Here is a 13,561-nt window from a genome sequence, read left to right as displayed (position 1 = left end):
TCTGAGGGCTAAGTCTTAGGGTTAGTTCTTAGGGTTAAATCTTGGTGTTAAGTCTATAGGGTTAAGTCTTAGGGTTACGTCTTAAGGTTGTGTCTTTAGGGTTCAGTCTTATGGTTAATTCTTAAGGTTATGTATTAAGGTTACGTCTTCGGGTTAAGTCTAGGTTCGGTCTTAGGGTTAAGTCTAAGGTTAAGTGTTAAGGTTGAGTCTTAGGGTTAAGTCTTAGAGTTCAGTCTCTAGGGTTAGGTCTTTAGGTTAGGTGTTAGGGTTAGGTATTAGGATTATGTCTTAGGGTTAAGTCTTAGCTTAAGTCTTAAATTTAGGTCTCAGGGTTAGGTCTTAAGGTCGAGTTTTAATATTGAGTCTTAAGGTTGAGTCTTACGGCTAAGTATTATTACCAGGAACAGAGGTATATTACTGTAGGGTCTTGCAACTTGGTCTTCTGCAAGATCGATCGATCAATCAATATATAGTCAGACAGACATAAAAATTATGCAATAGCTGCCCTAAATGTTTCAGAGATTTATTTCCAGTAGTTTAGTCCATAGAACTTCCTACAGTAGTTATCTATTTCCTCACGCTGCCAAGAACTCCATCGTGTTTGCCATCACTAGTACCAGTTGCTCTTCTCCTTGTTTCTTTGGGTAACTTTGGAGTCTATGCTGTGGAAACAGGCTAGTGTGATGAAATTTAGCACATAGGAATACTTCATGGTTTGCTGACTCTTCAGCAGGGGTTTCCTTCCTCCACTCCCTGCCCAGATCCACCCCTGTTCTCTTCATTCCTCTGTCCCTCTCCTGTCCCTCTCCTGTCACCACACCGCCCCATCTCACCCCCCTCTGCTGCTCAAAATATTAAGGGAACTAGATCTGTATTGAAAAAATTGGGGTTTCTCTTTCCTCTCCTGAGGATTTACCACCCAGAGCAGGCTCAGGTTCTGATCCTGCCAACTGCTCTCCAGCACTTGGATGCTTGCTCTGGGAAACAAGGACAGCTGCTCAAAATCTTTTGCAGCCAAAATCTTTGTTTAAATTCTAGTTGAAATTAAATGAAAAGCTGTCATCAGTCCCACCTGTGGCACAGAGAGACACCTGTGTTTCACGCACATGTCTGCACAGAAACACACGCAGAGGGAAAAAAGCCCGGTACTGCTTTGTGCAAGGAAGTACATAAACTCTCCCTATCAGCATTGCTCCTTTGAGCAATTGAATTGTTCTACAGTTATCTGACAAGCCGACACACTGCCCATCAAATGAGAACCAGAATGTATGCCATTTGCAAGACGGGGCAGCAATAAGCTTTCAACCACTTTCCAGTAAGATCAATTCAAGCAAGGCTGTGTATTCATGGATTTTCTCCTCTGCAAAACCATGAAGAAAACATGAACAGCACTCCCCAAAGGCAAAGGAGCAAACTGAGGGAGAGCAGCTCATTGGCACCTTTCAGAGCTTCAACAGTCAGGAGAAAAGGGAAAAAAACCCATACGAAGATAAAGAGCAGCCAAGATGCACTTTTATAAAATGTATATTGTGACCTGTTCCACATCTCAGAATGACTTTCAATATTGCTTTGCATGGCTTTTAGACCAAGGCCTAACGTGGAGTGATAGCTTCTGCTTGCCAGGGCATGGTAAGATCACTCAAATGAGCAACACAGTAACAAGTAAACACCAAAGGCGATAGCAGAGCTTACCGCTTCCCTCCACTGGCCACCAGCTGTGCAGTAAACCAGCTTAACACAGCCTCCCTAAGGATGGCTCTAAAGTCGCTGAAAAGGAAAAAAAGAAGGTAAGTTCTTAGCCTGGAATGTAAAGGCACCCTCTTGGCTTCCAGGCAGGTGGCACAGATTGCCCAGCAGGGTCATGTCCCCACATTCCAGGAAAGATAAAAGAAATGCAGGACGTCTTTGTGGGGTGGGTTTGATGCATCCTTTCCGTTTGGTGAAAGCCTGAGGAAGGATGTATTCCCCGGTAGGACCGGTGGCACTTTAGACCTGAGGTTAAAAAAGTGCTGCACTTCAGTGACGCTCCCCAAGCTGCTTTCACCACCAAACAAAAAAAGATTTGCTCTCTCCAGTATGGTGGGAATGATACCATAAAGTCGGTCATGGAGAAAAACCCTCTAAGACTTGCTTGCAAGTTTCAGAAGGCCGGCATTCTTTATGGCAGTGCTGGGAGCACGGGGGAATGTTTCCTCTGAGCGTGCTCACCCAGTTCCTCGAGGGTACGCACTATGGACAGCAGAGCACTTGCACACTCATAGCGCATTACACATGCATTTTCAGTCAGGCACGGGATGGGTTACAAGTTGCTTGTTTCTAATGCAAACGAGCACACACCCTCAGACAGCACCGCTGAGGTTTTTTACTAGCTCCCCGTGCTCCCCAAGCGGGGCCTTGCCCTCTCTCGGGGGGCTACCTGAGTCAGAGGTCACGATCTCCCCCCACAACAATTACCTTTGTCCAAATTCCAACCAACATTCTGCGGATCGCAGCACTCTATCGGCTTGTCTCCTCCTGCGGCCACAACGCCCTCACCCGGAGGCTCTTTCTGCATCACTGAAGAGAACGCAGATCTTTTCCCCATCCATTCTTTGTTCCCCATCCTTCCCAAGGCTGACTCCCTGGATGAGAGGTCCCTTAATTCGTCACTTCTAACAGCTTTAGAGAGTCAGCTTGGCCTAACCTTTGTGCGCAGGTGTGTTTAACGTAGAGCTACACACCAAATCAGAGCGTGGTAACCGGGGAGCTCAGACATCTTGTCCCTTTGCCGAGCCAGCAGCCTTCCCTTAACAGAATCCCTGGACATAAACGTATATACAGTGGAATCTATACAGTGGCATCAAACGTCCCCCCAGACACCACATCCGTCCCTAAAACCCTTCCCCCCAGACAACCCTGAAAGACTTCCCTTGACCCCCTCCTCCACCCCAGGCTGTTCCTGAAATCATCCCCCACCTCCACCTCCCCGCCCTGTCCCTAAAACTTTTCCCCCAGACCCTGGTCCGGCCCTAAAGTCCTTCCCCCAACCCCCACACCTCCCCTCTCCCCCCTCCCGTCCTTCCCTAAAGGCCTTCATCAATCCCCCCCTGTCCGTCCCTAAAACCCTTCCCCCAGACTCCCCACTCTGTTCTCTAAATAATACACACAGCCTCAACACCTCCCCCCCCGTGTATCAATACACACACCCCCACATACCCCCACCTCCCCCACTCCCCCACCCCACCTCCCCCCACCCCCCACCCCCCATACACCCACTCCCACAAACACACATCCTTGCCCCACCCCCCACCCCCACACACCCCGCTCCATCCCTAAACACCTTCATCGATTCCCACCCGTCCCTCCCTAAACCCCTTCCCCCCACCCCCTCCCCTGCCCCCGTCCCTCTGTCGCTGGCATCGCCCAACTGCCCAGCACCACCAGACCACTCTGGCCCAAACACCGTAAGGCAATGGTTCCCACCTGCCGATAGCACGTCGAGGAACTTTTTTTTTTTCCCTAAATAGAGAGCATTTTACTTTGTACGCTGCTGACTACGGCAAATTATGTTTTGCTGGCTGACTGGATACACAGCAAAGATGAACTCCACATCAAATATAATAAAATCTACCAATTATATCAAATAATGGAATATATCAAATGCAGTTTCTTATATTGCAATAAAAGAAAATAGCATGCAATATGATATAAGGCACCAGTAGCAGTAACTGTGAGCGATATGATAAAAGAGCAATAGCAGCGAAGCATCCATTTGTTATCCCAAAGTGTTAACGTGACTAAGGAAAGGAGACATCACCAATTCCCACCCCAACAACACCCAGGCCCACCCTTCGGCTGGGAGCCCCCTTGCAGCCAGTGCCAGGAGTCTCTCGGGAACTGGGAAATTCCCCTGGAGAAGGTACCAGGAAGGAATTCTCTTGCTGTTTCCCACCATGCGTGGTAGCCATGTGAGGCACAGCACAAGAGTTCTGCTCCCTGCTTTCTCTGGTGAGAAAATTGACACAGCACTTTTGAACTCATATAGAACCAAAAAGCATGGCTTGGGAAAGTGCAGGGCTGCTCCCCTGGAGAGGGTTCGAGGAAGGAATTCTCTTGCTGCTTCTCACCCTGCCCTGGCAGCCATGTGAGGCACAGCAGAAAAGTTCTGCTCCCTGCTTTCTGTGGTCAGAAAACTGACCTCTTTTCCTTGGCAATAACGCACAGCCCAAAAAACTCACCTTGACAAACTGCAGCACTGCTCCCCTGGAGAAGGTGCCAGGAGGGAATTCTCTTGTTGCTTTTCACCCTGCCCTGGTAGCCATGTGAGGCACAGCACAAAAGTTCTGCTCCCTGCTTTCTGTGGTGAGCAAAATTGACCCTTAAGTGTTGCAGTCGTTAAGAGCCCAAAAAAGTAACTTTGGGAAAGTGCAGCACTCCTCCCATAAAAAAGGTTCCAGGAAGGAATTCTCTTGCTGTTCTTACCCTGCCCTGGCAGCCATGTGAGGCACAGCACTGAAGTTCTGCTCCCTGCTTTCTGTGGTGAGAAAATTGACCCATCATGGTTGCACTCATAGAAAGACAAAAAAACACACCTTGGGAAAGTGCAGCACTGCTCCCCTGGAGAAGGTGCCAGGAAGGAATTCTCTTGGTGTTCCTCACCATGCCCTGGCCGCCATGTGAGGCACAGCAGAAAAGTGCTACTCCCTGCTTTCTAAAGTTAGCAAAATCGACCGTTCACAGTTGCAGTCATGTAGAGACAAGACTTTCTTACTCAAAAGCAAACCCCAAAAAGCCACGTAGCCTTGGGAAACCCCTTGTCCTTCCGTGTGGCTGGTGACTTCCCATGGCTCTTCCACAAGGCAAGACAAATAACCATGAATTTGGAAGCCCATGTAAATTCAAGTACACTTAGTCCTCTGACAGTCACTACTTATGGGCCAGCAGTCCTCTCACCCCTGCACAGAACTGCCTGTTAGCCCTCTAGCAGTCATTCTCCATGGAGGGACCACAAGTCCTCCATACCTACCCGCCAGCTCACCAGAAATGAGTCAGACCACACCAGAAGTGACACTGCCTGACCTGCAGGAGATATATTAGACCAGTAATGATGGTTTCAAGACAGAAAAAACACCACCATCCAACAGCACAGCAGAAAAACAACCAGAAGAAACAACGTACACAAACCAAAGGCACCCATCCAAACCCCACAAAGGCAATAGAGCTGAAAAAAGGCACTCTCCACAAAAAAACCCACCACACAGTTCACAAGATAAGACAAAAATGCCATAACCCCAGGAACGCAGGGCCAACAAACCCAGATTCTGTCCATATAACAATAACACACTTTGACACTAACTCGCCTGACCTCTAGCATACCATAACCTTGTTGCCCCCAAAACCCAGCAAGTTGTAGCCCTAAGGCAACATGAAATGGAACACAAAGTCCCTGGAGATCTCTGTCAGGGCCTTCAGGTGGACACTGACCTCAGGCATCACTACCTTGAAGTGGGAGCCAGGTGGAGGCACCAGAACATCACCGGCACCCATCTTCACACCCTGAAATAGTGCCTGGGATAAACGCTCCTGGGGACAGAGGCTGAGGCACTTGGAGGCTTTGAACCATCACAGGGCTTCAGCTCATCATTTCTGTGTCAGAGCCACCAGGCAGGTGGCCCTATCCTCCCAGAGAGACCCCTCAGGGCACCTGTACCCAGTTCCAGGGGGCTGGACACACAGCCTCGGATCCATGGGGGGGAGGGGTGCTTTAATCCTGGGAGCAGGATTTCTAACAGTGCCCCTGGGGAGGAAAGCCTCCTCAGGCCTGGAAGCCTGAGAGACGTCCCTGCGCTGCTCCACATATCACCAAAAGCAGGGGCTGAGGAACGCTGCTTTGGGGCCTGTCGAGGGAACCAGCTCCCCTGGGCTGCTCTGCGGCCACCGGCTGCCGTTGCTGTCGCGCGGGTCTCAGTGCTGCTCTGCAGTCGGCCGTCACCTCCCCGTGGGACACTCCCCAGCGCAGCACACGTCTGCACTGGCTCTCCCTGGGGACAAAGATCACAAGCGAGGGATGGGCTTGGCTTTGCCCCCAGTCCCAGGCTGCCACCAGAGAGACCTGCCACCCCCGCCCCAGCTGTGCGATGTGGGCACCACGTACAGCTGCAGATGTGGGTCAGGGCAGCTGTGGGCAGGGGGCAAGCCCCGTGGCGGTGCCCCCGGTGCTGGCAGCAGGCAGAGCTGGGGAGAGCGAGGGGCAGCCCAGGGCAGCCGGCAGCCGGCGGCGGGGCCCGTCAGGGTGCAGCACCCTCAGCAATGCCCGGCTCCGTGCGCCTCGGCCCCAGGGCTGCAGCGCAGGGCTGGCCCCAGCTGGGGCTGGGCTGGGAACAGGCAGGCAGGGCCCCTGGCAGCCCCGGCACGCACCTGCTCCCTGCATGGGGCCTGAGCCATCTCTGCAGGCAGGAGGCCTTCCTTGGCGTCTGTCCCTCAAATCCCTCCCTCCGGCCCCCACGGTCCGTCCCTAAAACACTTCCCCTCGCCCCCAGTCCCTGCGAGCGGGGAATCCGCCTCCCCAGCTGCGGGCCCAGGTGGCGCAAGCCCCCCCAGGGCTCACCCTGCCATCCATGTGGTTCCTGGAATAATAATTCTAATGAGCAACACTCAGAGAGGCCAAAAACTGGAGTGCAGGGTTGATGCCGGCATTACAGCCGGCTGCAAGCGAAAGGCACTCAATGGGCATGGGCGCTGCTGGGAGGGAAAGCGCCACGTCAGGACGGTCGGGAATCTCGGCTGGCTGGGAGGGAGCTCCATCGAGCGCTCAGAGTCGAGGCTTGAGATCCTTGCAGCCATGGAGGTTTTTGCACGGAGAGCTGCGCTAAGCAGGGCCCGTTTATCACTTTGGCTGCAACACGAGGGTGCTGCACCCCTGCATGGTGCTTCCCCTGAGCCGACAGAGAACTTTCTCTCCTGGGCTTTGTTCCCTCTGGGACAGCGGCTGTGAGCGAGGCAGGGCTGTCAGATATGCACAGCAGGGGTCGAGGGGCTCAGAACGGATAAACCCCCTGGCCTGCGCCCGGCCCTGCCCCTCTCTTACAGCCGCCATGGCAGTTCCCCTGCAGCTGAATAGAACCATCAACGCTCTGTCTTCAGTGGAGTTTCTTGTACATAGAAAAAGGAGACAGCACATACCGTGAAGCACAGCCAAGAAGGTGACACCTGATTTTAAAAAAAGAATACATTTAGTCCATCACAAAAAATGTGGTGGAACTCACTCTTCCAATTGTATTAGGCAGGAGGAAAATGGATTTGGAAAGCAAGAAAAATCGTTCACTTCAAGCTATAAGGTGTCTACGGAACACACTCTCCCGTGCATGTCCTGCTCATTGGTTCCGTGCTTTGGACGTGCCTGCAGTTTCGCTGAAGCACCCTCTCTGGGTTACTCTTCCAAAGGGTTCTTGGGACATCTGCATAGGGAAGCTGTCTGAAGAAATCACCGTTTGTTATCCTGTCGGGTTTCAGTCAGGGCAGATAGCCTGTGCATGCAGGGACTACAAACTGCAGGCATCACAACTTGTGGATAATAAGAAAAAGGAGGTACACGATATGAATTTACAGTACAAGGCTGTCACTGATACAAGCCACGTGAAGTGGAATATAGTACTTTTAGCACCAGTGAAATAGTGTACATTAAAAAAGTAATCATCTATATACAAAAAAGTAATGAAAACTTATTTTCAGGACATCAGCGCTTTGCTACTGTTTGCCTGGAGTTTACATGGGAACTAAGAGATCCGTTTCTCTAGAGCAGCTCTGATGAGAGTCATGTATCAAATTCTGGAGAAGTGAATGATCTGATCTGGTAACCTAAAGCCTATTTCCGTTACATACCCTAATCAAAAGTGATTGCTAGTCTGTTAGAGTAGACCTTACGCCCTGCTGTTCCTTGCCTTTTTAATAATGTTAGTGCGTTCCATCCTAGGCATTTTAAAAGAATGGCTTTTAAAGCAGCTTTTCCCAGCAAGCCAGATGTTGCATGAGTCACACTGGAATAAGGGGAGGGGAGTCTGCGGTGTATCGCTGTGGCACATCACTTTAAAATAGTGCAGTGCACTCTAGGACAAATAAAAAGAATAGTAAATCAGAAGAGTTCAGCTGTTGTGGCGATTTATTCTACAACGGGCAACCTGGCCATCTGCGTGGGGCCAAACCTCCTCAGCCCACCTGAGGGGCACACGCTCCCCCTGGATGTCCTGGGGCAGGTGATGGGGAAGCTACGCTCTGTTTACCAGCCAGCTACAGCCTTCCGTCCCCACCGGAGCGTTGCTGCCCAGAGGTACCTGGCTGCCGCCTATCCTGAGCAAACGTTCGTGGGGGAGCTGCTGGGCAGAGCAGCCCCACAGCTGCAGCTTTCTGCACAGAAGCGAGGGTCAGGAGCGCGAAAGACTGTGCTCAAGCCACTTTTCAGCCACCTAGGTGGAAACCAGCAGTGGTTGCTTGTGTGCAGGTGACACAGCTGGTGGAGTTCTTCATTGAGCACCACGAGGAACTCTTTGGAGAGGACGTGGCTGATCTGGCCAACACATCAGCTGAGGAGTTGCCAGCCCTGGGGCAGAAGCAGAAACTGCAGAGCTATGTGAGGTCCATAAACAGTGTGCTGACAAAGGCCTCCACCGCTGAAGGTGGCCCTGCTGCCGCAGGGACGAGCAAGGTCATCCACCTTGCCCAAGTGCAGAGTAACGCTGATGCGGGTTGGCTGTGGCACTTTGTGCGGTGATCCAGCCAGAACTGGCTCAGCTGACTGAGCAAACCCATCCAAGGGACCTGCCTTTCAGAGCTAAGGTAGCCATTGGGCAGGTCGGTCCTTGCCACCTGTTCGCTTCCGCATTTCCACTGCAGGTGCCTCCAGTCACTCCAGAGTGCAAACACCTGAAGAGCTCCTCTGAGGAGAGAAGGGAAGATGAGCTAGCTTTGATTAAGTGCAGAGCTGGTTCAAGTTCGTTGTGGCTTTACCTGTCTAACAGTACTCTTGAATGGAAAGGTTGCCAGGCTCTTCACGAGAAAACAGAAAGCAAAAACGCGGCTGAGAAGAGGGGAGGGGCGGGCAGCCAGGCAGGAAGAGGATAAAGTTGGAGAGAGAGCTCTCAGGGGTGGGCAACTGAGGAAATCCAAGTAGGCAAGAAGAACGAGGAGCCCAGGTGTGTAGCGCAGCCTGCTGTCCATCTTTCAAATGTTCAAATGTTTCAAATCACCAGGATGCTGCCAGGATGGTGCAACTGCCTCCTGTGGAGCAGTGGGTACCGTTAAACTCCCTTTTCCTTGTTGGACTGATTATGACTACTGTTAAGTGGGAATATTGTTTAGTGAGGAAGTTAACAGAGGCTTTTGATTAAAGTTGTGATTAGGAATATATCTCAAAGTAAGGGGCGCAGGTCCTCCAGCGTTCAAATAATGCACCCTTGTGTAGGGCTGTAGCATCTCATCCAGGTGTGACCTGAGGAGAACTGTATCCTCTAGACAGTGCCAGAATCCAGGCAGAACAGGTGGGATTGCTCTGGTGAGACATCCCAGGGTTGACGTGATTCATCGGGGTGTAACTCTGTTGTACCTAACTCTGACACAGCTGAGACCCACCAGTTCCCAAGGCCAAAGTCACTGGAAGGATGGGGCAGGCATTTTTCCACTGTGGCTGAGGAGAACTCACCAGGATGTCAGAGCTCCTGCAAGGATTTTGCACATCTGTTTATTTTACAAACTCATCCATGTATATAAACAACTGGTGTCTTACTCTTAAGACAAGCAGACCTGAAAGGACAGGTTACTGAAGGAGGAGATGGTTAACATGAATAAACTTTTAGACAGTGTTTTAAAGCATTGCCAGCCCTAGAAAGCAAGCTGAGATCCGTACGATGGGTGGGACAGGGAGAGTTTCATGTTCTATTTTCTACACACGTTACATCAGGAAAAGGGTTTTTCCCACCTTTCAGTCATCATGTAACGCCTTCTAATTGGGACTGCTGTGGCCTTCTGCAGGGTCTCATAGGTGAATGAAGACCCAGGCAGTGTTGGGTCTCCTTCTTGAACGCCTTCCAGAGAGCACCTTGTAATTGCTAATGGACCATCTGTGCCTCACGGCCAGGGGGAGATTACAGCAAAGCAGGAGTTAAGTCACAGTGCAACTTGAGGGTATCACATGAATTTATCAGGACATTTAAGCTTTTGAAAATACTTCAAGGACAAAATGCTTAAGAGTTTTTATGATGGCTGGATGAAAAGTGGGGTGATGGAAAAAACAAGGGTTCCTTTTGTCACTTTTCACTAAGCTTGTAGAATGTAACTTATACAGAGATATTATAAAATGGTGCATAGCCATAGCATGTTAACCGTAACTGAGGATGTGTGTCAGAGGCAAAGCCATTGATTTGGTAACACATCTGCAGTGAGAATGCTGTTTCTGTCTGCTGGGAGAGAGGGGAGAGGGAGTAAGACATTCTGTCCCTCTACCCCTTGCCCTTAACATATTCTTATCATGCCTGGGACAGATTTATTTATTTATTTATTTTTAATCTAGGAAGAAGGAGATTGAGTTCAAATCTCTATTCTGTGTGCTGCTTTTTAAATCCCCAGGGCATCTGTCCTTTTTTGAGTAAAATGGTGAGTCTAGCCTACAGCAGGTCAGGGAAAGGCTGCTGAGTACTTCCTTCCCTTCAGTTTCTCCTGCCCTTTTCGACTGGCACTGAAGGGCACTGCTGCTTGGCAGCCCCCATCCCTAATACAACAGCCCAACATTCTTGTTGAAGCTGAGTAAGCTTGGTTTTGGTTAGCTAACGAATACGAAGTCGTTCTCCTGAAGCGAGTGGTGGAGTCATAGTATACTACCGTGTGTGGGTTAGTGTCCCACAGTCCAAGTGGGAAAAGTGTCTGAGCTGCAGCAACTAGCAAACTAGTTGTCCGATACAACAGCTGAAGGGAAAGTCTGGCGCTTCCCCTCTTCCAGCCTTGTAGTCCTGCTACTTCTTGTTGTGGGTGGTTGAGCATAAGGACCACTGAGCTGACTGGAATTGACTGAAATAAGGACTGGTTGAGCTGACCAAATGGTGAGTCTCCCCTAGAAAAAGACCATTACTATAGTCATAGAGCAAAACCCCTAAAAATCATTCTTCTTGTTTAAGTTTTGTAAGAAATATATATATATATATAAAAACATAAATATTTCTAGAACTGTATGGATCTGTGCTAGGAAACCTAGGACATCTACTTACAGGTAGTACAGTAGAACTCCTTCTTACTGATTCAAAACAATCCATCCAAGACACAAGCTGAGGAAAAGCTTCTGCTGTTTTTGAGTCGGTTACTGTACTCTTTCAGCAGCACATTGCTGGAGACAGAAGAGAAGAATTAATGTCTTTGGGAAGAATACAGTGTCCAAAAGAAATGCAAACCCAGCACCACTAAATTTGCACCCCAATCTAGAATGTTAACTGCGTCCTCAGCAGCATCAAAACAGGTTTGCAAATGCATGAAATGTATAACTATTGCATGTATTGTTGTGCTGATGTAATGAAAATAAAAGGCATACCCAGTGACTAATGTTCACTCTGATTGAATACTTATTTCCGTTGAATTTTAAACTCATTGGGCAAAAAAACTTGCTCAACAAATTTTTTTTTTTTTTCTGGAAATGATCCCTTTAGACAGGGTTGTGACCACTCCTTAAATGGTTTTCAGTTCATCGGTCCCCCTAAAGAATTCTCCACTTCAGCTCATTCTATTATGCACGTGTGAAATATATTTTTTCTTCCTAGCCTGAAGTTTTCTTTTAACCTAAACATAGATAACTTAAATTGATATAACCTAGGCTCTTTTATCTTTATGCTACTCTTTTCCAATAGCCATGATGTTTTGTTTGCCTCTCAGATGGGAAAAGTGTGTGCTTGTAGAATGGTAGTGCATTTTTGTCTGTGGGGCAAAAAACCAAGGGCGTATTGGAACCCCACTGTTACAGGTCTGAACGTTAAAGCTTGCTCTAAAAAAAAAGGGTTAACAGAACAGTGATTTGAATTTAAAAAAACCCCGGGGTGGTGGTGGTGGGGAGACACGGACACACCAGAATACAGTAATATTATGCAGAAATCCTGTGTCTTTGCATCTCACATACATTCTCATTGTTTCTTCACTCCTTTCCTGTTTGCATAGGTGAAATGGACCAGCACTTCATCTGGCAAGTTGTTTTTCTTCCCTTCCTCCTGAAGGGGAGGCAACTCCCTGGTACTCTTGGACTTCTTTGTTTCAGCAACACCTTGATGGAGCAGATAGAGATAAGGAGCATTAGATGCAGGAGCTGGAGCAGTATCAGAAGACTGAAGCCTATAAAGTCTTTAGCAGGAAAGCACAGGACAGACAAAAGGCAAATCACACAGACAAGGTATTGAATGGGACAAAAAGATGTGCCTGGAACAACACAAGATTCCCAGCTGGTAGTGCAGACTGACACTCCTTTACAGCCTTCGATGTAAAGGCTTGTTAAAACATGGATGCCTATCTCAGGGAGCTCATCTGTGGGTGTGAAATAGAACATTTTTCTTCCGGCAAATCCTAGTTTCATAAATACGACATACAGCAACCTACACCAGAAATAATAATTGTCATTATTTTGTCACAGCAGTGACCAAACCATTGTTAATTGTTCTCCATTGTTCTGGTATTGCTTGTTAAAGAAAATGTGTGTTGAATTCAGAAATTTGAAGTGCTAAAGCAGCTAAAGTGGCAGAACCAGGCCCTGTCCCTACTGCAGCCCTAATCCAAGGCTGGTTTAACACCCAGTCCAGTTAATCAGTGGGAGAGCAGAGAAACAACAGATGATCAACTTGTGCACACAGGTGCTCGCAGACATGCAGATGTTTTGAGAAAAAAAATCAGTATATGTGAATAGGAATTGCTTGTTCAAAGACTAAGTGTGCTTGAAGGAGTGTGTGAGTTAAAGCAGGCAGAAAGATCACGATCCGAGGGGGAGCTTGGAACTGAGGCAGAGACTGGAAGCAAATAGATGAATCAACAGGGACAGGGTCAGGTGATGGATTTGCAGAACGGACAAGGCCAAAGGAAACTTCTAAAACCTCGGGCATTGACTAATGATTTGATAAGTGTGTATAAGCTGTGCTGTATCCCTTTGCTCTCTGCCACTCGCTGGGGCGGTGGCCCAGCTCTGAGTGGCGATTAAAGCAAACCTAGTGGTACCCACGTCTGTGTAAATTTCTCCTGTAACACTATATGTGAAGCATATGACGGAAGTGCTGGTAATCCACCAGTGTTGTGACAGTTGACTGATGTCCCATGTTAGAATAAATACACGTACAATGGCTAACAGGCCTCAAAGGCATGAAGAACATGAGAACGGTGGTGCTGGGTCAATGGGTCTGTGCTTTTCTCTAGTGCTCTCCTTGCTACCACCTAGCACTCAGCTGGCAAGTTCATGGGCACAGCCAGGACCAGCCCAGCCTCATTGTTTTCCAGGGAGCCGATCACCACACATATGGGAAACAGACAGTAGACAAGACGTAGTTCTTCATAACCTTTCTGTTGTTTTGCTAGA

At 48.9% G+C, this 13,561-nt stretch overlaps 1 long non-coding RNA gene across 1 annotated transcript; it reads left to right on the top strand.

The window, feature by feature from the left end:
- The first annotated feature begins 5,891 nt into the window (after positions 1-5,891).
- On the top strand, positions 5,892-13,205 carry LOC308057710. Its single transcript, XR_013925409.1, has 2 exons — positions 5,892-7,566; positions 11,246-13,205. It is a non-coding gene; the product is annotated as an uncharacterized lncRNA (long non-coding RNA).
- The last annotated feature ends 356 nt before the right edge of the window (positions 13,206-13,561 follow it).

This window comes from Falco punctatus (genome assembly GCF_963210335.1).
Source record: "Falco punctatus genome assembly, contig: scaffold_154, whole genome shotgun sequence".
NCBI lineage: Eukaryota > Metazoa > Chordata > Aves > Falconiformes > Falconidae > Falco > Falco punctatus.
Note: the sequence above shows the minus strand (reverse complement) of the source record. Positions and strands in the feature narration are given on the sequence as shown.